We start from the raw sequence: 26,845 nt of genomic DNA, 5'->3' as shown, positions 1-26,845 counted from the left end.
TCGTCAATGCGCTCATTTTATACACTTGTGACGTGGCCGAAATGTACCAGATATTGTACCAGATCCAGACCGAAATGCACCAAATTTTCTTTTCGAAGCTACTAATTTAATTTGTTTACAGGAACCTCTCCGAGAAATGTGACGTCAATTCCTGCATTTTTTAAGCGTTTTTACTTTTTGCGGCTCTGGCTATTTTTCGTCAAGGCGCAGTTTGTCACCGGGTCGGCGGCCACCAAGGTCACCGCCAACACAGAGACCTAAGGGTTTCACCTTAAAAATACAGTGTGCAACGCTCATACTTTGCAGGTAATTAAACAAGGAGGTGTCACTTCTAGTATGACAAATAGGTAGTCCTCAAGCATGGCTACGGAATACTATTTTGTTCTTGTTCCGTGTACACATTTCATGAAACAGGCCTCGCTAGCGCAGACACGGCGACATTGCTTTTCAAACGAAGAGTGCCACTTGTATCTGTATTTAACACTGACGCAAACACGTTTTCACACACATTACGACGGAACAATCCCTGGTCATCATGAGTAAGCCGATGTGACGTCACCAGTCCGTGGAAATCTGTAGTTCAATTCTTATGCGTTACAACACGTCAGTAATCTAGTATGTTCAAAACACAACCGACGGTTCCCGCATTTTCGTATTAGACTGAGTGAAATGACTGATGCTGCTGCGGACGCGAACGGGCCTGTTTACAGTAAACCACGAAGTAGCGATCGCCGTGATCTCCACGTGCACACACTGGCGAACGCTAAAGTGCTAGTTTCTTCAAATTCCACGAGGGTAGGCCACTGATGATCACGTGATGAAGAACTGCGCCCTCGATGTTCACCGATCCGGCACACATCGTCCGCCGCGGTCGTCGCTGGGGCTCGCCGCCTGCAGAGCGAAGGGTGCCATCGCGATGGTCTCGCGCGAGGAGACCCCATTGCTGCCGCCGAGCATTCTGGCACGGCAGCAGACACGCTGTCCCCTACAACCACCGGTGGACTCGAAATCCACGAGCGCCGGCTGCTGAACGAGCGTCACGTTGGCCTCTGTTCCCTGGGTTGTTAGCTCGGGAACCATTCCGCTCGTGGCCACACCGGGGCTGACGTTCTTGGATGGACAGCGGCACACCTGGTACCTGAGCGCGTTCATCAGGTTCCGGTTGAACAGCAGGTAGATCCACGGGTTCACGCAGCTGTTCAGGCTGTTGAGCAGCATCAGGATTGTCACGACAGCGTCTGCGAAGCGAAGAAAGGAAATGGGCACAGTGCTTCAATGGAAAGCAGAGAGAAAGGAGCCCGTAGAAGGTCGACGAAATTGACCTAATGACCGTCCATGTCAGCCATGTCGGCCACTTCTAGAAGATACCACTATTATAGATAGAGTTAAGCGCGAATGTGTAAGACTAATAATAGAAACGGAGCACATCCTCTCGGTCGCTGACCAATGCATCAACAAACCGTCACTGTCATTGTCCGCGAGAGAGTTGGATTATTTGCGCACGGCATAAAGACTGAAATGAATTTTCCACATGTGATTTAGATTTTCTTGTCTTTTCTTGTTGTATTGGTTTTAAATAAAGAGAAAAATCAGACATCCACCCAATCGTAGCAATTGCTACAAAGGAAACCCATACGGGTTCCTCGAAAGAAAAGCCTCATAGTTGAAGAAAATTCGTCCTGGTCCGGGATTCGAACCCGGGACCACCGCCTTTCCGGGGCAGCCGCTCAGAGCGGCTGCCCCGGAAAGGCGGTGGTCCCGGTGGCGCTGGACGGTGGTCGGTGGTCGGTGGCGGTGGTCCCGGTAGCGCTATACAGATACGTTTCAATGATGACCTAATGAAGTTCTAGCGTCGTTTAGTGTGCGCCACTGCCTTATCCTTTCTTTGAATTCCCTGAATGTTTATTGTTTGCATTGATTTCTTTAACAAATGTGTAAGCCCACACTCACTCCCTTTTTCAGTATACTTTCAGGTATTGTAAGGTATTCTGAATAAAGAGATAAATAAATTAATGAAATTGAGCAAATGAATGCCAGGTCATTAGCCCCCTTATTTTGAGCGAAACACAGGTCCACTGAACTAGTGAAGACAAAAAAATTCTCTTAACGAAGCCATACACAAAAGAGCTCCAACGTTCAAGAAATAACGTGAACGCATTGAGTCAAGTTCACAAAGTATTTAATCTGCGTTTAGACACCGCCTACGCATAGTGTGTGTTACCAGCCACAAAAGTTAAGTAAAGAAAAAGAAGAAAGCGATAAAGGTATCGGAAGAAGATGCTAAATTCGCATCCAAATTTGGACTATTTTCCGACTGCTCCGGGATTGAAACCTTATTATCCGGATTATCCGTATCCGGATACCGCCAAAGTTTATCTATTGAACGGATGACTGACGATACCCGCGCGTAGCGCTGTTCAGGCGTAAAAACAGGCTGAAGAGAAGTGCGTTAAAATGAATGCGTATATTAGTCGCAGTGAGAATCTTTAGAAACTGACCCTGGCAACGAAGTCAAGGGTTCGACGGAAGCCCATCTCGTCGGGATAAAACATGGCGCAATAAAACAATAGACACCGACAAAAAAATGCCAAAAATGAATAAATCTTCAAGATGTTTCAGCTTCGCTACGGAAGCCTTGTTCACAATGGGTTGAAGGAAAGTTCATGGAAGTTTCAGCACGTGACGTAAGCAGCGCGTGTACGACCCATTGTGAACAAGGCAGTGCGTGTAGGACCATCCTTCAACCCAATGTGAACAAGGCATCCGTAGCGAAGCCGAGACGTCTTAAATATTTGTTCATTTTTAGCAATTCTTTTGGTCAGTGTCTGTCGTGTTATTTCTTCCTGACCCTGGCAACATTTGACACCCGAACTCTTTCGAGTGAAGCTAGCTTAGCAGGGCTCTTTGAGGAACCATCAGGCATTGTTTGGGATATCTTTCCTTTTTTATCATTGGCTTTAGTTAATTTAGAACTGGTGAGGCCTCTACAGTGCTGACTAATCGCCACGTCCTTTGCTATAGAGGACTTCCAGATGAGAAGCAGTACGGAGTAGGATTCCTAATCCATAGGGACATATCGGGCAACATTTACGAATTCTACAACATTAATGTGAGGGTAGTAGTAGTCGTAATAAAACTTAAGAGGTATAGATTAAAGGTAGTAAAAGCCTATGCTCCAACGTACAGTCATCATAATGATGAAATAGATCAGTTTTATAGACAGCTCTGAACCAAAAGAGATATTGCAGTTTCGTAAACTCTAACTGTTGCAGCACCTCAAACAGCCAAATGTGATGTACGAGCCTACCGCTTGCGTAATGAAGTAATGGTTACAAAGTCTATAAGCGTTTCCCAAATGAATGGTGGCGTGTTTCAAGGTAGTGTGTAATGCATCAATTTTATTCGTTTATATGAATCAGTATGTGCAGTGCATACAAAATTGTGATATCTTTTTTTATTTCTTCGTTGTATTTGCAGTAGATCAGTTTTACGAAGATGTTGAATTAGCGTTGAGAAAAGTGCGAAATCAGTATACTGCATCACGGGCGAATTCAATGCAGAAGTGGAGACAACTCAGGCTGCTGAACAAGCAATTAGAAACTGCGGCGTCGATTCTAGGAACACTCGAGGAGAAATGCTGGTACAATTCGCGGAAATGAACACCTTCTTCAGGACAATTCGCGGCTGCGGATAATGAACACCTTCTTCAGGACGCCTTGGAAAAATAAAGTGGACATGGAAAAAAGCCCTGATGGAGAAACAAGAAATGAAATTGATTTCATACTTTCTGTCGATCCCAGCTAGTGTAGGATGTCGAAGTGTTAGGTACGGTAAATTGCAGTGATCATAAGTTAGTGAGGGCAAGGATTCACCTCGATTTGAAGAGAGAGGAGTAAAATTGGTCAAGAAGAAATAGGCCAACCTAGACACGGTAAGGGTAAAAGCAGACCAATTAAGGCTGGTAACAAATATGCAGCCTTAGAACCGAAAGATGAAGTTGACAGAAACATAATGAAGGAAACCATAACTAGGCTGGCTTCAGAAGCAGCAATTGAAGTGGGAGGTAACGCACCAAGGCAGCCAAAAGGTAAGCTCTCCCAAGTAACGAAGGACCTAATAAAGAAACAACAAAGAATGAAGGCGTCAAACTCAAGAGATCAGACAGAATCCGCAGAACTGTCAAAACTGATTAACAAGGAGAAAATAAAGGATTTTCGAACCTATAACATAAGAAAGCCTGAGGAAGCAGTAAAGTATGCACGCAGCATGAAATCAGTGAGAAGAAATTTGGCCTAGTACAAGCCAAGATACATGTCAGGCCGCCATTGGAATCTGAACCTGGCAACGTTTAACGCTAGAACGTTATCTATTGAGGCGAGTCTAGCAGTGCTATTGGAGGAATTAGAGGGCAGTAAACTGGATATAGCAGGTCTCAGTGAAGTTAGGAGGACAAAAGAAGCATATGCAGTGCTAAAAAGCGGGCACGTTTTGTGCTACCGGGACTTAGCGGAGAGACGAGAACTAGGAATCGGATTCCTTATTAATAAGGATATAGCTGGTAACATACAGGAATTCTATAGCATTAACGAGAGGGTGGCAGGTCTTGTTGCGAAACTTAATAACAGGTACAAGTTGCAGGTCGTACAGGTTTACGCCCCTACATCCAGCCATGATGACTAGGAAGTCGGAAGCTTCTATGAAGACGTGGAATCAGCGATGGGTAAAGTCAAAACAGAATACACTATACTGATGGGCGACTTCCATGGCAGGGTAGGCAAGAAGCAGGCTGGAGACAAGTCAGTGGGGTAATATGGCATAGGCTCTAGGAATAACAGGGGAGAGTTTATAGTAGAGTTTGCAGAACAGAATAATATGCGGATAATGAATACGTTCTTCCGCAAGCGGGATAGCCGAAAGTGGACGTGGATGAACCCGAATGGCGAGACTAGAAATGAAATAGACCTTATACTCTGCGCTAACCCTGGCATCATACAAGATGTAGACGTGCTCGGTGACATGCGCTGCAGTGACCATATGATGGTAAGAACTCGAATTAGTCTGGACTTGAGAAGGGAACGGAAGAAACTGGTACATAAGAAGCCGATCAATGAGTTAGCGCTAAGAGGGAAAATAGAGGAATTCCGGAACAAGCTACAATACAGGTATTCGGCCTTAACTCAGGAAGTGGACCTTACTGTTGAAGCAATGAAGGACAATCTTATGGGCATCATTAAGGAGTGTGCAATAGAAGTCGGTGGTAACTCCGTTAGACAAGATACCAGTAAGCTAGCGCAGGGGACGAAGGATCTGATCAAGAAACGCCAAGGTATGAAAGCCTCTAACCCTACAGCTAAAATAGAACTGGCAGAAATTTCCAAGTCAACCAACAAGCGTAAGACAGCTCACACAAGGAAGTATAATATGGATAGAATTGAACATGCTCTCAGGAACGGAGGAAGCGTAAAAGCACCGAAGAAGAAACTAGGAATAGGCAAGAATCAGATGTATTCGCTAAGAGACAAAGCCGGCAATATCATTACTAATATGGATGAGATAGTTCAAGTGGGTGAGGAGTTCTATAGCGATTTATACAGTACCAGTGGCGTCGACGAAGATGATGGAAGAGAAAATAGTCTAGAGGAATTTGAAATCCCACAAGTAACGCCGGAAGAAGTAAGGAAAGCCTTGGGAGATATGCAAAGGGGGAAGGCAGCTGGGGAGGATCAGGTAACAGCAGATTTGTTTAAGTTTGGTGGGCAGATTGTCCTAGAAGAAGTGGCCACCCTGTATACGCAATGCATCATGACCTAGAGCGTACCAGAATGTTGTAAGAACGCTACTATAATCCCAATCCATAAGAAAGGGGACGCCAAAGACTCGAAAGATTATAGACCGATCAGCTTACTGTCCTTTGCCTACAAAGTATTTATTAAGGTAATCACAAATAAAATCAGGAACACCTTAGACTTCTGTCAACCAAAGGACCAGGCAGGCTTCCGTAAAGGCTACTCGCATTGAAAGATATCAGTAATCTCATCAGTAATATCAGGACATCAGTAATATCAGGATATCAGTAATAAAGACATCAGTAATCTCTAAGCTATAGTTAAAGCATTGGAAGAATTCTATACAGACCTGTAGAGTATCCAGAAGAGCCACGATACCTTCATTCGAAGTAGTAATGAACAGGTTACAGAGACTCCTATAACTAGCGATGAAGTTAGAAGGGCCTTGCAAGAGAGAAAACGGGGAAAAACGGCAGGAGAAGATGGAATAACAGTCGATTTAATAGAAGATGGAGGAGACATGATGCTTGAAAATCTGGCCGCCCTCTGTACGAATTCTCTTTCGACTTCAGGGGTCCCAGAGAACTGGAAGAATGCCAACCTTATACTAATCAACAAAAAGGGGACGTTAAAGAATTGAGCAATTATAGGCCTATTAGCTTACTCCCAGCATTATGTAACATATTCAACAAGATAATCCAACAGAATAAGGGCAACCTTGGAAATCAATCAGCCAAGGGAACATGTTGGCTTCTTGAAGGGATACTCTACAATGGATCGCAGCCATCTTATTAGTCAGGTAATCCAGGATTTCAGGGAGTACAATCAGCCTCTCTATACAGCTTTCATTGATTACGAAAATGACTTTGATTCAGTAGGGATACCAGCAGTTATAGAAGCATTACGTAAGCAAGGAGTACAGGACGCTCAGGTAAATATCTTGGAAAATATCCACAGAGATTCTACAACTACCTTAATTCTCCACAAGAAAAGTAGGAGGATACCTTTAAAGAAAGGGGTGAGACACGGACACACAATCTCTCCAATGCTTTTCAATGCATGCTTGGAAGAAGTATGCAAGCTATGAAACTGGGAAGGCTTAGGAGTAAGGATCAACGGCGAATATCGCAGCAACCTTTGGTTTGCAGACGACATTGTCCTGTTCAGCAGCACTGGGGACGAGTCTAGGGTGGCTAGAATGGGGAGGTGTGAAGACCGGCCTCCGGAAGCTGGCCCCAAAACGCGTTCCTGCCACGTGACGGCGCTGCCGGCCGGGGCGCCGTTTAGGGCGCCGTAGTTTCTCGGGGCGTCTGCATACCTCCGAGCGGGAAAATCATTTGGTAGCGCTTAGTTTTTGCGTTTGAATTCGTTAAAATGTGACCAGACTTTTTTCTCTACATTGTAGATGCTGAGAGAACTTAATGATATTTCGCTGCTCTCATTCCACATGGGAACAGCGAGCACCGACTACGCAGCCGACACAGCAACGGTTTTTGCGACCACCTCTTGCCTAGATTAGCGCGCTTATGCCTTACCGAAAATATAGTTCATAGGAATTGCCGCGCAAGGCGAGTGCATTGGAATAACCTTGAATGTGTCGCCCGCACATAAGTCACATATTTGGGATTGCAACATTACTTTAAATGGAGGAAGTTCATGCAATATATCAGCATTGTGGTGAAGAAATTCTAGAAAGTACAAAGCGCTTGCGACTTAATACATGTTTATTGGAAATAACACAGTTATTGCATAACATCACATTCTTATAAAACGCAGGGCTTAACCTCCTTGGCTTTGTTGTGGATGACACACTGATTTAAGCTTTTGAGGAAAAAGTGAATACGTGTTATACAATAAAACCTAGAAACTGATCCAGTTAGATCAGCGGAATGCCTCCTGCAGCCAATCTGTGGCATATTGGCTGCTAAAAACAAAAATTCTTCCCAACTTTTGCGTGCAGTCGCGTAGTGCTAAATGCACGAGTGAACCTGTCCTCGAGTGTCTGAATGACGATGTATAGACATGCTGAGGGATACAGAAGCCCCCGAGACGCGGTCCCGTATGACAACAGCAGAAGTCGGTCGAGAATACAAAGCTTGGACCATCTGCCGAAAACCCACACTAAAACCAGCCCCTTGCAGAACACGGAAAAGGTACCTATGGCTAATGATGCCGAAAGCCTTCTCCTGATCGAAGGAGCAAAGAATACCGGAAGTTTCCTGGTATTTCCCTCCAGGAGAAAGTCCCTCACCGCTAAACCGTGAAGCTGAGTAGAGCGCCCCTGGACACTATACATGCCCGGTATGGACCCAAAACAGTGCTGAGCACTGCTGTGAGTCGCGTACACAGGCACTTTGCTATGAGCTTATAATCGCAGTTCAGAAGCGTGATTGGATGCCATGCTCTCAGATCGGAGCTCCTCGACTCGTCCTTACAAAGTAGAGTGATTAGCCCCTCTCGTTGAGACGCCAAGTCCCTTCACCGAGTAGCCTGTTCACCAGTGATATGAACGGCTTCGCTAACAGTGTCCAAAATTTAACATAAAATTCGACTGTCAGACCATCGGATCCTGGCCTGCGATTACGCTTCATAGACTTCAAGGCCGAAAATAGCTCGTGCTCATCTATGGCTGAGTCGCACGCTTGTGGTGGCTCAGCTGGTGAAGCAAACGGAAATACAGCTGGAGAGGCAACTAGAGAGGCACACAAGGTCATGTAAAACTGCCTCGCCAGTGCAAGAACTCCATCTGGTGAGTCGACTATGCTACCATCACTTGGATCTATTAGGGAAAGAGAGTTGTGTTCTTCCTTGAAATATGCTTACGTAGGACATTTCTGCTGCACCACGCTTCCATTTTCCACAGCTCTGCTCAGGCTGTGGCCCTCAAGCCGTCCCAGCGTCGGTGCAGGAGAATCCGAAGTTCCTTTCGGAGTGAGGCCAGAGCCGAAGCAACACCAGGCCCGCCGGACAGTGGCCTCGAGAGCAGGAGGATCGCGTCGGAGACGATTTTATTCGCCCCACGCTCCTCGTGCGCTCGAAGCTTGCCCCAAGACCTGAAGCACTCACGCACTCTGACCTTCACGTCATCCCATTCTGTGCCACTTAGATTCGCTGTGTTGTGAAGCGATCGAAATTTAGGAAACGCGAAAAAAATACAGCTGCACTATACCGACCACGAGAATTACTTTGCACTGCACCGTGGCCTACGAGACTGATAAGCACACGGCGCTCCCGCGCTAGCCACCCTACCCGCGCCCCCGACGGAAGCGCCAAATTTTACCCCAGTGGGAGGAACGCGTAGCGGGGCCTCCCTAGGCAATGGCGGCGGCGCCGCGGTCTTCACACCTCCCAATTCTAGCCACCCTAACGAGTCTCAACAAATGAATAAGGACTTATACAGAGAGAGTGTAAGAGTGGGGAAGAATAGCCTAGCAAGGCAAAAAATTTTCAGGATTGCTAGTCATCCTCTAGAGTCTGTGAAGGTGTATATTTACCTCGGTCAATTACTTACAGGGCACCCTGAACATGAGAAGGAACGTTACAGAAGAATAAACATGGGTTGGAGTGCATACGACAGACATTGTCAGGTCCCGATGGGAGGCTTACCATTATCATTAAAAAGAGAGGTGCACAATCAGTGAATTCTACCGGTATAATATATAGGGAAAAATGGAAACTGAAATAGAAGCTGGAGAACAAATTAAGGACCGCGAAAAGCGCGATGGGACGCAGAATGTTAGGCGTAAGGTTAAGACACAGGCAGAGAGTGGTATGGACCAAAAAGCAAACGGGGATAGCCGATATTCTAATTGACATTAAGAGAAAAACACGGAGTTGGGCAGGTCATGTGAAGCGTAGGTTAGACAAACGGTGGACCACAAGGGTTACAGAATGAGTGCTAAGTGAAGGGAAGCGCAGTCGAGGATTGCAGAAGACCAGGCGGGGGTGCTGAAATTTAGAAATTTGCTGGTGCTAGTTGGAATCGGTTTCTGCGGTAAAAAGAACAGCGAGCTTGATTAGCTTCCTTTATGAGGTCCTAATATTGTACGTAAAAACGAATACTCTAGTGCTCAGAAAGATTTCTTATTTGCAAGTTTTAATGGCAACGTTCAGTCATGGTATAGAGTACCACATTTATTTTGACATGTTCGCATTTGACTTCTAAGGTCGCAGATATAGTTTCTTTTCTTATCTATTTCAGCTTGCTTTCTGCAAGTATTATGCGCAAATTATTCTTCTTCTCAATCATGGGACTAGACTCCCGTCTGTAATGCTCGTACTCTGCTTGAAATTAGATTGTGTTGCGTTGTTCTCCTTCCCCTTTTCTTTCTTTTCCTGCTTTCTCTTCTATTACTCGCCACTTTAAGTGGGTGGGTGTGATATCTGTTTTAGGAGACGATTGCTTACCATTTTCTCTTTTTCTTTGTGTTATTTAGATAAGCTTTTATGATTACCACTGTGTGCGTGAAAATGCCGTAATATAGGTTGGACCTCGATTGCTGGGTCTTTATTGTGGGAATCGCGAGCGTTGTCTGAACCTGATAGACAAAGTTTTATTTTTCTGCGCTATTATAGGTCACGGCGATGCGGATGAGCAGATGGCTTGACAAGGACACTCTAACGTCAGTGACAGCCATTGTCGCCATCTGCATAAGAGAACTCAACAGACGGACGGACAAAAAAAAAATAGAGTCAACCTTTAGCTGCTGTCATAGTAAACGCCGAGAAAGGCAAGCAGAGAGAGAGAGAGAGAAGGGAAGAAGCTGTAGCAAGCAGCTTGCTAGAGAAACTGGCAACTGCGTGCGTGATTAAATTGTGATTTGTGAGGTAGCAGTTGGTATTTGTTTACTGAAGTGTCGTGATTGGTCTTCGCAACAACAATAAATATTGAAACGATACACTGAAACTTTAGGGTCGTTAGCAAATCGTCGAATTTATCCAACAAGTGTCCAAGGAGATGTCGAAAAGGTTTTTCTTGCACTGTATATATCTTATTTGCATGGACGGGTTCGTGGAAATCGTATGACACAAACACCACATAAACTCGTCCGAGTGTCAAAACCAGCCCACGCAGCATCTTCCATGAGTGACGCAAAAACAACCGAAGAAAGCGGGCTTTCAACGTGCCCAGTGCCCGATGAAAAGAGTAGTGCCAGACGCTCCATAGTGATAGTTGATGAAAAGCGAAGAAGCCGATGAAAAAAAAAGGAGATGATTGAAAAAAGAGCGCGATAAGCGTGGGACGAGACACGGCACGCCTCCGTCTCGGCCTTCGCGTCCAACCTGAATGAACCCGTACATTTGGGCCCAGGCACGTCGTGCGTATGACGTAAGGAACACAGTTGATTGAGTGGTTTTTCGTCCATCACGCTGCCACCGATTGCGCCGGTGACGTACGAGGATTCCGGCTAAGTGGGTTGTGAGCGTACACTCTTCTGTGGGGAAGCAATAACGGGCACCGAAGTTAGCCGTTCGGTCAACCGAAAAAGCTGCCCAGGCAGCATTCGATGGCGCAAGCGGTTGATCAGAGACGGTGGCTAGTACGAAGGAACGACAGTCACTCTAACCTTCTTTCTGAGTACATTGCTGCGCATTTTGCGCTACGGCACGGGGTTGAGTACAAATACACCGCGAAGCTAAGCATGAGTTGCACCAGAACTCCCGAATTTAGCCTTTGGATGTGGCTGCATGCAGTCGGCGATATCACACGTGCCCTGCGGATCCAGAGTTCTCGGCGAAACGTTGCCCAAATTCTGCATATTCTCTGCGCCGTTCATTGTGCGTGCGTGTGTGTGTGTGTTCAAGCATACTATGGAGTTCGATCGGTCTTTAGGTCCCCTTTCCCCCTTCTCCAGTGCAGAATATCCTACCGGGATCAGCCGGGCTAACTTTCCGGCCTCTCCTTTATGACTTCTCTTTTTCTCTTACTTGGGTAAAATATCCCATACTAGGAAATCAACGAGGAGAATCAAGAGAATCGAGGAGCTCAAATAACAGCTACCTGTAGTCAACAGATATTGAAGCCAAAAAAATGCGTGGAGAATATTTATCGCGCTTCTTATTTGAAATGCTAGAAATATTAGGTAACAAGGAAAGGATAGGAACATATACCTTGGAGTTTGTTCAAGTACAGAACAGTGCCTTACAAGAAGGTCATTCAAGGGCACTAACAAGAAGGATATTGAGAATAGCCGGAACAGACTCGTTCAGAGTTGAGGTGGCGTAGCGTGCAACATTGTTCTAGTGAGTAACATCGACTGCTCTGAAATTTACGGTGACACGTATATATGCACAGGACGCCCAATTAATAGTTACATTATCAACTCACATCTTTCGTAATGTCTCTTGTTCTTCTCCGTTACTAAAACGTGGCAATCCTTATGCAGCCACCTCAGTATATATGAATAACTTGTGAATACGGCTTTCGAAGCATTCGTAAGCAATGAAATAATTTTTAGGTAGCAAGCTGTAAATTATTAGATCGCATTTTTTGGCTTTAAACAGTTTAAGAGATACAATATATAGAATTGTGTTGTCTGTCGTTGGTCTAAACTGCCAAAGACCTAAGCTTGGTGGTTAACTTCTTTTTATTTGTCTGTCTCGGCTCTAAATGAAAAGTCAGTTTTCTACAATCAGTGTGATTCAGCTTTAAATGCAGCAAGTATTACTCAAATATATTCCGCGCTTGGGAACTAGGAGCATCTCTACTCTTCATCTGTGCTTTACTAAGGAAATCGTAGTTGGCGCGGAGGGCCTCAGGCCCTCTTAAGGGACTCGGGAGCGAATGTATTGCTAATAGTGGTAATTCTTGACTCACATATAGAATGTGAAATTCTTGCAAGCGCGAATTGCTTTCTTCGAGCAAACGACGATAAACTTTAAACACACGCTTCCCTAAAATTCTCTTATTCGTTACTTTTCGTTGAACTAAAGATGATGCTGCCTCGAGAAAAATCAGTGAGAGCAAATATTGTGAACTAAGCGTTTATTACCAACAAAATTAATTTCATACCCTCTATTAACTAGAAATCGGTCACATTGACTGGATGCACAATATTGCACCAATCCACGTTGTACGGGGAACTGCCAGTGGTTAGTTCAGTGCTTGCTCGATGTTATTCTCTTTGGTGTGTCGTCCAATTTGCGGGGCTGTCATTCTAACCTGCTCAGTAAGTCTCGCATTCTTTCGTAACATCAGTTTGTTTCTTTTTTGTCTGTGGTGTGCCCAAGTATCAACTAAAACACGTGTTCACTTCGGCGCGCTTAAAGCCTGCGTATGGGTGGTGTCCAAATCGCACAATCCAATGATTCCGTCTTTCGAGTGACAGAAGCTGATTTAAAAGGTCATGACTTTGTACTGCAGGTGTCGGAAGCAATCACTGGAGCTGGTAATACGTCATGGCCACCATGCTCCGCACAACACCAATTAGTGCTTCCTTGAAGGCCGGCTCTATGTGCAGCCCGTCCGGCTTTTTCATAGCTTGACTCTTTATTCCAGGCAGAGACAAAAGAGAGCCTGACAGCTCGAGCTGCTGCATAAGTGTGCGCAACGTAGCAGCTGGTACATGTTCTCACGCGTAATGCATGGCGCCGAATCACCGCCAGTTAGCTCACGCAGGAGAACTCGCATCCCCTATACTGGCTACCGTGCACAAGCTTCGATGCTCACTTGATGTTTTTGTTGGAATGCTCTTATAACAAATGTTAGAAACGCGAACGATTTTCACTGCTGATAAAATATTTCTCTTCTGCGCAAGAGAAACTTTGCTATTACGGAGCACCGAAAGCTACAATAAGGCTATTACGCACTGAACATAGAAAATGGCACCCCGCAGCGTCCCTGACATTAACGTATTGTAGCTTAGAACGACAGAAAGCTGAGCTAGTTGGTAAGGATTCATTATGCAAAAGAAGGTGAGGCGTGCAGACAGGACACAAGAGAAGAGAAGTGGACAACGCGAACGACGGCGTTCGTTTTGTCCACTTCTCTTCTCTTGTGTCCTGTCTGCGCGCCTCACTTTTTTGACTAATGAACCGTAGTGTAGGTTGATTCGGCGACGCTGCCGATACAACTGCCAAAGTTCCTATAACAAAGGGCTACAGTTCAGGTCTACATTTGGGTGAAGCCTGATTGGATCCTGATCTCTCATGTCTGATCCAACTGCGCACGTCATTTTTTATTTAAGCTCCTGTCTCTCTGGTGTATACATCACTGTCAGCACTCCGAAAACACTTCTTTCCGTCTTTCGGTCTTGCTTTCGCGAAGACGCAAACAGAAACCTGCAGCAAGAAACCAGGCTCTAGGAAGGATTGTCGCCCTACCGCCGCTGTCCAAACACTGCACAAATGGGACGTTCAATAATTCTTCGATCACGTATTTGCCCCTAACTAGCGCAAGGCAGGACATGTTGCAGTGCTTGTTCAGACAATGGCTCGGGTTTCGGTGCACAAGTGTCCCTGGATCTGAAAAAGACGATCTTTGTCAGCACCTCCCTTCTGTCGCTGCTGGCTCTCGAGAGAATAAGTGCTGCAATATACTGTAGTCCTCGCGCACACGGCTGGGAGGGGCAGGGGCGCGTCTCCGACAGTTAGTCACCTGGCGAATGCGGCTCCTATGCGTCGTGCCGCTCTCTGATTCAGCATTCCTACAGGGTGTTTCACGGAACACTTTCAGAGATTAAAAAAAAAGTACCTCCGTCAAATAGCAGCTTTCTAGGCCATGAGCTGGTATGCTCGAAGAGGCGGGCATGCATAATCGACTAATTAACAAAAATCACTAATTATGTTTATTACTAATTACCCTGTGGCACATACTGCATTTTACAAATTCTAGCCTGTGAGACCTGCAAGGATAAACACTTGAAGATAATTGTGTGGATGACACGATTTACGAGGTATGCGCCGTCAAACTTGCGGTAAGAATGCACTGTCGTTCCACTTTCTTTCTTACAAAAACGTCGTTTTATGCACTTAAGCTCAATAGTGACGGGGACGCCAATTCCTTTCGCCGCTAAGTACGGGAATTAATATCTAGAAACTGGTGTGTACATTCAGACAATTCGTTCTAAGTGGACACACTTTGCGAACTCCCCGGTTAGAATTTTTGTTAATTAGTCGATTATGTATCTCAATTTTTCGTGACAGTAATGTCCGCCTCTTCGAGTAGACCAGCTCGTGGAACATAATTATGCTGTCTGTCAGAGGCAATTATTCGAAACATTTCAATGTATTTGCTGAAACACCCGGTATTGCCTTCCTCATTGCGGGAGTAAGGAGACTGGGAAGGATGAATATTTTGTCCGTTTTAGGGAGAAACAATGAGGTGGAGCTGTCAGCTGCGCTGTGCTGACATTCAACACTGCTTAGCTAGGTTTAGATTACATGAACAAAAATGGAGGGCTTGCAGTGCGCTTGCACTACCTGCCACGCAGGCCGATTTGATTCTTGAGGTTTGATATGGAGGTTGCCCGATTTGATATGATATGACATGATATGATATGATATGATATGAAGGTGCCGATTTGATATGGAGGTTGCCCCATAAATAAATTACAAAATGGCACGTTGTTGCCACCGCGCTCTTCGCTGTGCAATTTGAATTTTTAGCGAGGCCGCTTCTTAGAATATAAGGCGGGGAAATTTGTCGTATGGGCTATGGCGGTATGTGTGTAGCGTATTGAGGCGGGTTCAGCTTTGGCGACGTGACGTGGGCATTTTAAGTTTCGTCAGCGCAACACAAATTACAACTGTTTTTGTTAGGGCGACTGTTGCTCTGACGGATATAAGTCCGCATGTTGTTTTACTGGCGAATACTAGGGCCCTTGTCGAAACGTTGGCTGCGTGCTCAAGCTTCCATTTTTCATAGCTAATTTAGTCAGTTAGTTATTTATTACACGCAGAAATGGTAACTGCTACTTGGGTAGCGCGACAAGGCTAGAACATGTATGAATGAACCATGGAACATGCGATGCTCTTACAACTAAATTTTTATTGAAAATCAAACACCTAAACACGACAAAAACTGCCAAATTCATGCTATTTTGCCAAGTGACAATAATTTCAGCGGAAGCACGTCGCAAAACGAGAGAGAGCGGCATGGAGGCATATCACATAACCATAGTGAAGTCTCACTTAATTATTATAGAACTCGGAAATAGCTATATTATTTTTTGTTTATTAAGCTGTTGTTGTCTTGCTGATATTGTTCTCTTATAATCCGTTGTGGGGCTATAATGACAATCAACATTCGCTCGCTCCCATCTTGCCTTTCTCAAAAGGTAATCTTTTCTCATTTTTTAAAAACAATGACCTCACAAACACTCCGTACAGATGGTTAATCCGCGAAGCTGGAACATACGACCCGGTGTTTATCACTGGGTTAATCCCGACGGTTCAGTAAACGACGGTTTGGTAGGCTGCCGGATCTTCGGTACACAGTTGCTGTTTGCGCTCGGCTGCAAGAGCCTTTTCTTGTGCCCGGGCTGCATAATCGGCACGGCGTAGACGAGCTCGTTCCCGGTCCTGTTCGCGGCGTTGGTGATTGAAAGCTGCCTGCTCCTCAGAGTACGTATGCCGGAGAGAAACTGCTGCGCGTGTGATCGGCTGCGCCGGAGAGCAACGGCGTCCCTACTGGCGCAGCCAATCGCGCGCCTCTCTTTCTCTCTCTCTCTCTTTCTGTGTGCGTGCGCATGGAGTTGTACTGGAGGAGTTTTCGGCGTACAGGCGACAGACGGACGGACGGGCGGGCGGAAATTTCAGCTAGCCATGTATAGCTTCGCTGTAAAAGTCAACCGAGTCTTGAATTACATTCTGTTGTAGTAACCGCCCACCCCTTTAAGTTCACTGAGCATCAAGTGTGCTGACAGCATCATTCAAGGTCGAAGAAACTACTTTTATTTATTTATTTTGTTTTATTGTGGCCTCCAGACCGAAGTATAGTGCCCTACTAATATAATTCAGGCCACTTCAAGCTTAATAAGAATGGCATTGCGCAGTTAGCTCTATGTGTAAAACTTATAAAATCTCGCTTTTAATCGGTAGATGTAAGTGTTAGGGATCCGCTAGAACAATTTCTTATATATATATATATATATAATATATATATTTATTTATTTATTATCATACTCTCAGAACTGGATGGGTGAACCGGACGGAGTGGATACACAGCTTGCAAACAATCGCCAGAGAAATAAAAAGGCAAAAAAAAAGCCCTGCGACATTCTAGCTTATAAGGATAAGGACCTAAACAAGTAGACACAACAAAAGAAAAAGAGAAAAAAGCAAGAAGTTGTTTTAAAGATGGTCCGTTACAGCGGTCCTAAATGACGACGCACGGCTGTCGTGGCGATAGAAAAGAGGAGGTGTTTCCACCCAGCACAAATTTTGCACAGCGCGACATCGACGAACGGCTACCTTGCTGCAGTAATCGATACAGGGTGAAACGTATATTGGCTGCAAAATACGTTACTGGTTCAAGGAGCGGTGATGAAACACTTTAGAGTAAACAGAGGCGAGAATACGTCCACCGAATTTGAAGCTTAGAAAGATTAGGCGCCGATTGCATCTGTGAGATACTGGTGGTACGGGAACAGCTGGACACAAATTCACGGAATTATTGATTCTGAGAAAGTTCTATGGATTTGATGGAGTGCGATGATCCCGATCCCAAATTGCACACGAATATTAAAGCTTCGGACGAACGAATTTTTAATATAATACGAATTTTAGGTGCTGTATAAATTGAGAAAAAGTGCGTCGAAAATAACCAAAGGAGCGGCTTGTGTTATTCGCTGTGTCGTCAATGTGAGGGTGCCATAACACATCATAAGACATGTAAGCTGCTCCGAGATATTTGTATGCAGCCACGCCACTCCACTCCACTCCAATGTCATTAGTTCTGTGGTGTTTAGATATTCGGGTATCACTGCTTTTCGAAAATATCATGTACTTGCATTTACTGACGATAAGCGTCTTTAACCCTTTGCTGCATAATTTGCAAATTGTGTCACGTTATGGCTGTTTATTTGGCCACAGATAAAACAGTCATCTGCAAATAGCCCTATAAGAGAGGTCATGTAATCTGAAATATTGTTCATGTAAATAGAGAACAGTAATAGATCTAATACTCGGGGGGGGGGGAACCTTAAGGGACGCCAGATTTAAAAATGTAGGGAGCGTAACTATTAGCCATGACATACTAACTGCCACAAAGTACAGGCACGAAATGATGAGTGGCTCTTGTAAATCACTTCTTACATTCGTCAAGCGAGGTAATGAGAGCACTAGTGCAGCGAAAAAGAACTAGAAATGCGGGTTTTCGGTGATTCATAATGTGCGCAGAACGTCGCATGGCCTAAAACATGCCGGCAATAAATTCGTCTTACATCTTTTTTTAAAGCCAAGCTTTCTATATATGTCTTGGACGCAGCGGTTAACTAATTATATGCAGCGGTCAAAAGAAATAAATAACGAGCAGTTGAAAATTCTGTGCTAATAGCGTAAAGTAGTGCGAATTGTCTACTCTCTTCTGAATAGTAAGTGCTAAATGCAACTCTACCTACATCATTTGTGTTTAGTAAAAGAGCACAGGGCACTGTCTCAGCGCCAAAAGATGATAATAACGTGTATAGTGCCCTGTATCTGCCTTTTGGACGTCGCTATTGGAAATAACGAATAAATCTTCAGCGTACTAGAAGTCGCAGCTTGCGTGACATTATGAACAACTATTTCGAAGAACTCAGAAGCAATATTTTTCGTAAGTTGTTTGGGAAATACCTAGCGTATGTAATGCAGTCTTGACTGGTAATTACCCGCATGATCTCGTTTTGTTCTCGCAGCTTCTCCGGATGTTCTTGTCTGAGTGCCCGAATAACGGCTCTGGCTTTTGGCTTAAGATCACCTGAAGGTCGCCGACAACGGGAGCTAAAAGCGTTTCATGCTTAATAGGAATTTCGAGCACTTTTATGAATCATACTACAACTACATGCGCGATTGTTTTTCCCCGTGCACCTGGCTTAGCCGCCGCTCCTCTGAGGCATGGCAGAAGCCAACCTTAAAACTCATGTCACGCTTTGTAAGTTCGTTTTTTTTACACCGCCGATGTACAAGCTGGTGAAGCACGGCGGAAGGAAGAGAAAACTTGGGAGGCTATTCAACTTTTGTTACATCACTCACGAGCAGTGTGTAAGCGCAGAAATCAGAGGTGAATTAACTGCATACAGGTAGCCCGTATCACTATACCTAAGCATTTAGATTTAATTTTTGTATTTATTGAGGGCTCAGATTTGTTAGGGTTCCTTAATCCTTCACGCGAGCGCATTTTGTCACAGGTCACGGTACGAACACTGAGACGTCTAATAAGCCGGCTGCTAGGCCCTCAGGGCTGTTTATCGCGTGACTGGCGATTTAGCTGCTTGTTTCACCCCCCTTGCACATCCTGTATGTGAAACACTACCGGAGGCCTAGTATGTGTTCCTTAATTATACAAGCGCACGCGCGTTGTCTCCCCTCGCAGAACGAGAACCGTAAATGCACCAGCTTCTGGAACTTTCTGGCCGTTTCTCCCCAAACGGATTTACATTTCCTGCTAAGAAATGTTAGAATTCTTGGTGTTATAGTCCGTCCTAGGCTTCATGAAGTTCTAAACCTGTCTCCAAGAATAGATTGAGGCTTCCTCCATTCGCATTCGCTAGAGCCGGTTACAGTTGACACATAAGGGGTGGTGCGCACGGGGCACGCAAAGGCGAAAAAATAAAAGAGAAGGGCTCGTATCACTGCGCCTTCCTGAAGAACAGCTCTGAAGGCCTCGCATTGCGATGGGGGCGAAATGGGAAAAGACCCGTGTACTTAGATTTAGGTGAACGTTTATGAACCCCAGGTGGTCAAAATTTGCGGCTTCTCTCACTACGGCGTGCCTCACAATCAGATCGTGGTTTTGGCACGTAAAGCCCCATATTTTTTTTCTGGAGGCCTGCCGGTACACTTACCAGAGGCCTCGCTACTGGTGCTGTTACCGGACATAAGTGTGCGCACGTGTACAGGTCACCCTTTTATAGGAGCAGTTAGCTCTGTCGGAACGAGATGGCACTGTTGGCGGCGCACCGCCAGTTGCCTCAACGAAAGCGAGCGGACGCATACGAAATCATCACCACTTCTGTCCTGCTACTGTGCAATCAGCTACAGGAAATGCAACTGGGTGATCGCTAACGCACTGTGCTTCATTGGTGCTGCAAAATGTGGAATAGCAAATGGAAGACGCGTGCAGTAGTTGGCTGCAAAAGTAGTCCGCGACTGCTTGTACTTCGGGCCTTTCGCGATGCACGGCTTTCCTCGAGGATAAAAGTTACGCAGTCCGCTAGCGTTGTATTTGCTAACGTCTAAAGAAAGGACCACTGGAACGTCGACAAGAGTGAGTATCACTCCTCACACAGGGACAAAGGAAGTAGCGCCGCTTCCTGGCATAGTAAGTTTACCACACGTTATCTGCACATGTCTACGCATCCACCACAATTCACATGCGAACTTACGCCAACTCTATCGCCAACTTAACAAGACTAAGCGAATGGACGCGCACTCGAATCAATGAGCCGAAGCATAGGTGACGGCGACGACGCCGATAACACAGCAATTTTGGACGCTGAACATTTCGTGTCGATCGGTAATACGCCTTTGCTACAAGGTAATGCCAAGTACAGAAAATTTACGTTCCAAGCCTTGTGCGCTGGAAACAATTCACACTGATCCTGATTTAATTCAAAAGCGGAGTGTTTCGACAGGCTCTTAGAATAAATTTCTTGCCCCGCATTCAGTACAAGCATCGCACACACTGCTCGCGGCGTTTGGACAAGGTGTGATGAGCTCCAAAAGCGCTTACATGTCTTCCGAAGCTCTGGTCAAAGCTTCGTGTCGTACACCCAGTCATCGTCTACGATTTCCGCCGAAACAGAGGTTTGCTGAGTCACAGCCCGGAGGCAGCTGAGTAAGCAATGGACACGTGACCATGTAATCAAACATGACGGCATGCACGGGATTATAGCAAAAGGGTCTATAACTTATATATATATATATATATATATATATATATATATATATATATATATATATATATATATATATATATATATATATATATATATATATATATATATATATATATATATATATACTACGTCCCAGGCCACTGGCTCATTTACAGTCTTAGTATATTTCACTGCACAACTTATGTGCACACAATGCTAAATAAAAGCTTCGTTGCATATAATGTCTTATTGCGGTGAAGCTAATTAAAGAAGACCGATTGCTTCGGAGAATATGTAAGACCGTCGCCGGTATCCGCATCCCAACAGCGCCCCAGCTCACACTGCTTTGTAGTTGACATATTTGCCACCTCAGGGGTGAGCCGGTGTTCTTCATCCATCCTTTTAATCGTGCCAAGCTCTATTTGGTTCTTTCCCCTGTATTTTACATTAAAGAAGAAAACACAAAAAGAAGACTCGCCATGTGCTAGAAGTGAAAACAACTTCGCAGAAGCCACTCAATAGCATGTAAATTGAGGAGTTACAGATGTATTGGCTCCAATGGAGATCGTGCCAAAGGGAACTATAGGTGATTTAGTTTCCCAATTGAAAAATAAGGTTTTCTTTTGGCAACAGTCCTTTATGTTTTCTTTTTGGGGGTCCGCACTCGTGTAGTTGAAGTACACTTCCCAATTAATACGCAGCACGAAACTTGATTCAATCTCCTTTCATGCATTATGTTTTGTACACGACGACTTACGGCTCGCTTATAGCTTACCAGTTACTACATGTTACCTCTGGGTTCCTGGCAAAAGAGCTGAATGTACACATTACGCTATAGAATGCTGTGAAGAACATCTTTCGGAATGCATTAGGCATTACACTTCCCTTGAAACCTGTCACACCGAAGAGACTGACGGAATACAGCACGCAGAAGTAGGTAGAATAACATTTTTTTCTATGCAACGTTATTTTGAACGCCTCGCCATTTGTTTTTAACAAGCTTGATTAGTACTTATGTATCTTTGTTCGATGAGCACTTAGGTTATTAACCATTCATCCTCTTCCTTCTTGCCGGGTATTATTTCAGTTTCGAAACTGAACGAGAGTTATCCATCTTAGGTTCTTTTTTTGTTGCAAAGCGGAGATCAATCTAGCGGAAAACCAACTTTCCACCGCTTCCGCAAATGTAATCCATGTTTCATGCATGGCCTGCTCTTTATCCTAAGCCAGTAATAGAAAAGCACTTTAGAAACATGCTCAGTTTAAGCTCCAGCATTAGGGTTGCGGCATCCCACTTTTTTTTTTAGAAATATGCGAAGGCAACCTAACGAGAAAAAAAAAAGAGTGGCAGGTCAAACGAAAATGAGGGAAGCGTCAGCCCGAGCGCAAGAACGCTTAGGCCAGCACTCGCTGCCCACGCGTCTGTTCTCCTTTTCAATTTTTCGTTACCTTGGCTGAGTTGGTTGAAGCTGTCTACTCAGCCGCACCATTCTTTTCTTTTATTTACATAAAATCGGAACTGCGACGCGGAACTGTATCAGCTGGGTCGGAGAGACCGGCGACAATGGCAAGAAAATGGTGATGAAGATGACGTCATCACAGGATGACAAGCGACGGTGATAACGACGAATACGTGGTGAAGACGGCACAGACGTCATAGAGACGATGGCTTGAACGACGACAGCACGAGGATGGCGTTAAGATGGCAATGAGTCCTGCATCAAACGATGCGTGAGTAAACGGGAAGCTTCATTTTTTCGCAAGTCCTATGAAGGCATCGTGATCAAGAATATGAATGAAGATATGTAAGGCGAGCGCTGATATTTAGGGCAGACAATATTAGCGTTAATCTGTAGTGCTTGTGAAAGGTTTGTAAGCACTAGAAGACTGGCTTTCATTTTTGTATAGGCATCACTATGAAGAATGTCACATTTTATTTTTGTATGCGTTCTAATTAATTTCGAGTGACTGCACCGTGTTTGGCTGTAAACTATTAAATATCTGAAGTATGTCACTTCACCTTCCTTTATTAATTTAATAATTCATCGTTACACGTCATTTCTGTTCTTGGAACGAAATACAGATTACATAACCACGCTTTTAAGTATAATTCCAGGAATAAGCTGACATATGAACAGACGAAATTGGGAACAAATACGAATACATTGCCGGTATTTATGACTGTCAGAAGCAATATGCCAGTCAACTCCATATATCTCTTAAGACGCAGATGCAGAGATAGCTTGCCACGCAGAAGGCTATAGATTTCAAAATCAGTTAATCGAACATTGAATGAAATATCAAGAATGCGATGTCATACACCAATATTATTGCTATAGAAACAATAATTTCGTTCATTTGTGAAGCAGCAGATAGGCAGACCCTTATTCAGCTCAAGAAACTAGGCGCAGCCCATGATAAAGAGCACATACAGGTAATGCAGGGTGTAGACATACACTTGACACTATCAATATTGTAGATAAAGAAGAACACAAAAAATCTCTATGAATCAAATATTGAAAACTAACTTCACAAGCTACATAGTGCCCATATTGAAACCGGGAAATAAATGTCTGTGAGGGACATAACCACTGAATACGAATGCCGAGGCTAGCGCGAGTCTCCAGATAATAGCTTGCAAATCAGCGGTCTTTGTGCATTGGTTTCCTTTAATTCCTCTCCCCGCAAAATCTGTTTTTGTCAATAAAGGAGAATGCTACGTAGGATGAATATTCCAGTATGTTCGCTTATGTTACCAATTAGTTATCTATTCAGTTATTTACGCTGACTAGGAAATAATTAAATAATGATCTTTCTTAATTAAGGAGCGCGTAATGATTATCGCACATTGTCTGGTGTCGGCCGCTCTTACGACTCAAGCGAAACAAAAACTGGGATTGTTTTCCATAATTTACTTTGAACACCTTTACAGATAGTAGCCCTCACTGGAATACCTTGTACATCGGCCTCTCTTTAACCTTGTGGTAGCATAATATCAAGCATCTTGTCCGCAAGGGACAATCTGCTCTCTCTGCTCTCAACTCGGCAGACTCGCTATGTTAGATTTTTTTAGGGAAGTAGGCAACCTTAACTATTTCCACGCAGCAAGAGCAGAGCGGAAAGTGAAGCGTTCAGCGAGCTAGAAGTATATAGACCGGCATAAGCCAGCTCTAAGCAGGCGCAGGGCGAAATATTCTTATTACGGAAAGCCTAAGCCATCAGATGGGGACCAAATAAGCACGAGTATACTAGGCTATATAGGCACTCGAATGACCAGCGGCAAAAGAACGGAAAATTCTGAATAAAATCCACCACCATAGGTTTCTGCGTCGCATTTACATACGTGGTTCTCCTTGTACTGTTTGCTTTCCGCTCCATCAGATCGCCTTCGTGAAAGGGGAATCCTCCGGGACGTATATCTTAATGGGAGTACATTTAAGAGATGCTGTCTTCTCACAGCCATAGAAGTTGACTAGAATAGGAAGAAACCGCCGATCCAGTGTTGTGCCCATCGCGCACAATTGGCGCGCATCCTACCGCCAGGCAGTTGCTGTGGAACTGCTTCAGATACCAAGACCTAAAGCAGAGATAACTGCGGCCAAGTATCACACCGTTATAAGACTGGGTCATCGCAATACAATCTAGACCACGAGACGTTGCTTTCTACCTGGGACCTTGCAACTGAGGTGGGCATCCACCGTCGCGTGTGTTCTCCTTACCTGAATCCCTGCATCTTGTAAGGTTAAACAGCCATCCCGTTTCTTAACAACACATTTTCATTCAGTCATACGGGCGCTTCGGCGCTGTGGGACAGGCTGCGGTTCTGGCAGTTCTCTCGCTGGCATTCGATGTCGACATACCCCACAACAAATTCCCGACGCCGGCCACCGCTACTGCCATTTCTGATTACGTTTACTGCCTGAAGCGATGGCATTCGAAGGCCGCCATCCACCGTGTGACAGGTTCATGTTGGGAACAGTGCTTTCTTCCCTCGATATTGAGAGCTACACTGCACGTAGCTACACTAAACACCTACGCCAAGTTAATGACCAAGATCTGCGGCCGGTGTTATACGAAGGAAGGATCAGTCACTCACCACGGAGAGGACAAATGGGGCAGAAAGTGCGGTGGGTGTGGCCGGAAGCGGGCAGGCTCCGCTCCATTATGTCTGTCTAGCTGATGCCGTTGTTTATGTTTCTAATACTGGAGTCCTGTGGGAGACCTAACCATAAACTGCAGTCTTGGAAGCCCACCTAACAACCCCCAGGTAATATAAGCCCCAGGTTTAATATAGGTACAACAAGAACGGTAAACGAATAAATCTTAGCGAAGGAAAACCACATTAGGAATGGGAGCTTCCATTTGCGTATTGAAAGCAGCTTCCGTTTGCTTTTGATACAATTTAGAGAATTACGTACGCTGGTACGCCGATCATCTGAAAACGAGTAGGCATAGAAAAATATATTTCACGTTTTTCTTAATATAATCGCTGCAGAATCAAAAACCTATATAGCCTTCTTTCTATTCACTCTATACATCACTTTTTACGCTCCACATTTAACCACACAAATGTCCGCAAATAATTGTGCGTTACTCACTGGTCCATGAATTGCCATAGTCAATCTCGGGGCTCCAGTGCATCCACATCTGCACGCAGATGAAGGGCGATGAGCAGACGATGTACAGCAGTATAACCACAACCGTTATCTTGACGGTTTTTATCTTGGCCCGGGACAAGCCGCGCACAGAATGGCTCCGGGGACCCATAAAGCTCGCTGTCTTCGCTTTGTGCGGACTGACGTACGGCGTGCCACAGCTGGCCGAGGCCCCCTTGAAGCGATAGGCGCGTCCAACCATGCATGCCGCTTCAGCTTCAGAATTACGCCGCTTGAGGTACACGTTCCTCCAGATGGTGCGGCATATCGCGACATACGTGAAAGTCAGCACCAGCAATGGCACGAAAAAGACGGAGACTCCGTACCAGGTGACATATGCACGTAGGCCCCATGGCTCGACGTACGTACCCCAGCAGTCGTGAACGCCAGGCGAAATTTCGTGGTAGCTGAAGATAAATAGCTGCGGCACGCAGCACAAAAGCGCCACGATCCAGGCGACGGAGATGAGTAGCTTGGACTTTGTAGGCGTCCAGGAGCAGTTAGAGAGGGGGAAACAGATGGCCTGGTAACGGTCTATTGCCGTCACGACAAGGACATAAGAGGATAGGTACGGTCCCAGAAGCTGTCCAAACTTCACAAATTTGCAGGCAATATTTCCACCCCTAAAACGGTAAGTCGCGTCCCAACCGAGTTGTGGCAGCACCGTCAAGAACGCAGTGGTCAAGTCGCAAACGCAGAGCTGCAGTAGGAAGTAGTACATTCTCGTCATCTTCGAGCGCCGCGCTGCCAAGGCAGCTAGAACGCAGCCGTTGCCGGTCACGGTGAACGTGAAGATCAAAGCGAGCACGCCGAGCTCCACGTGCGCCAGCGATTCGTCGCGACTGCCAGCCCACGTTGTGGCATTGACCGGCTCCGCAATGCTGTCCGTAGAAGGCTGCGCAGGTGGCGTTGAGAATGGTGCCTCCTGGTTCACCACCAATTCCATGGCAGTGGTTCAATAGCGGATGAACTGGAAATGAGAGGAAAGAAAAAAAGAAGTTATGCAGACTCAACGCCATGTATAAACTTATATGTGAAGAAAAGCTTCAGCGGACCATTTAATGAAATGCTCTAGAACTTAATGAGAATTGTGCAGACGTCTTTACTTTCGTAACGAGTAATCTCAGGCGATGTTTATATTCGTGCGCTTTAATGGTCACAAACTGTGCCGAAATTTAAACACCAAATCAGGCGAATGCACAGCGTGAGACGTCGACGCAGAGATGTGTGATGCTTGTCGAAGGAAGCATGGCTATGAGAGTTGAATGCACAGGTATGTACGACGCATACTTGAATACATTTAAGGCATCTATAACCATTCTGTCACAGTGGCACATAATCAGTATAGATAGATAGATAGATAGATAGATAGATAGATAGATAGATA

The 26,845-nt window shown here is 45.1% G+C and overlaps 1 pseudogene; it reads right to left on the bottom strand.

Annotated features, from left to right (window-relative positions):
- LOC142570275 (oxytocin receptor pseudogene) lies at nucleotides 1–26,404 on the bottom strand (annotated as a pseudogene).
- Between the last annotated feature and the right edge of the window lie 441 nt (nucleotides 26,405–26,845).

The sequence above is a fragment of the Dermacentor variabilis genome, chromosome 2, assembly GCF_050947875.1.
Source record: "Dermacentor variabilis isolate Ectoservices chromosome 2, ASM5094787v1, whole genome shotgun sequence".
Classification (NCBI taxonomy): domain Eukaryota; kingdom Metazoa; phylum Arthropoda; class Arachnida; order Ixodida; family Ixodidae; genus Dermacentor; species Dermacentor variabilis.
The sequence above is the reverse complement of the archived record's forward strand: the minus strand, read 5'-3'. Positions and strand labels throughout refer to the sequence as shown.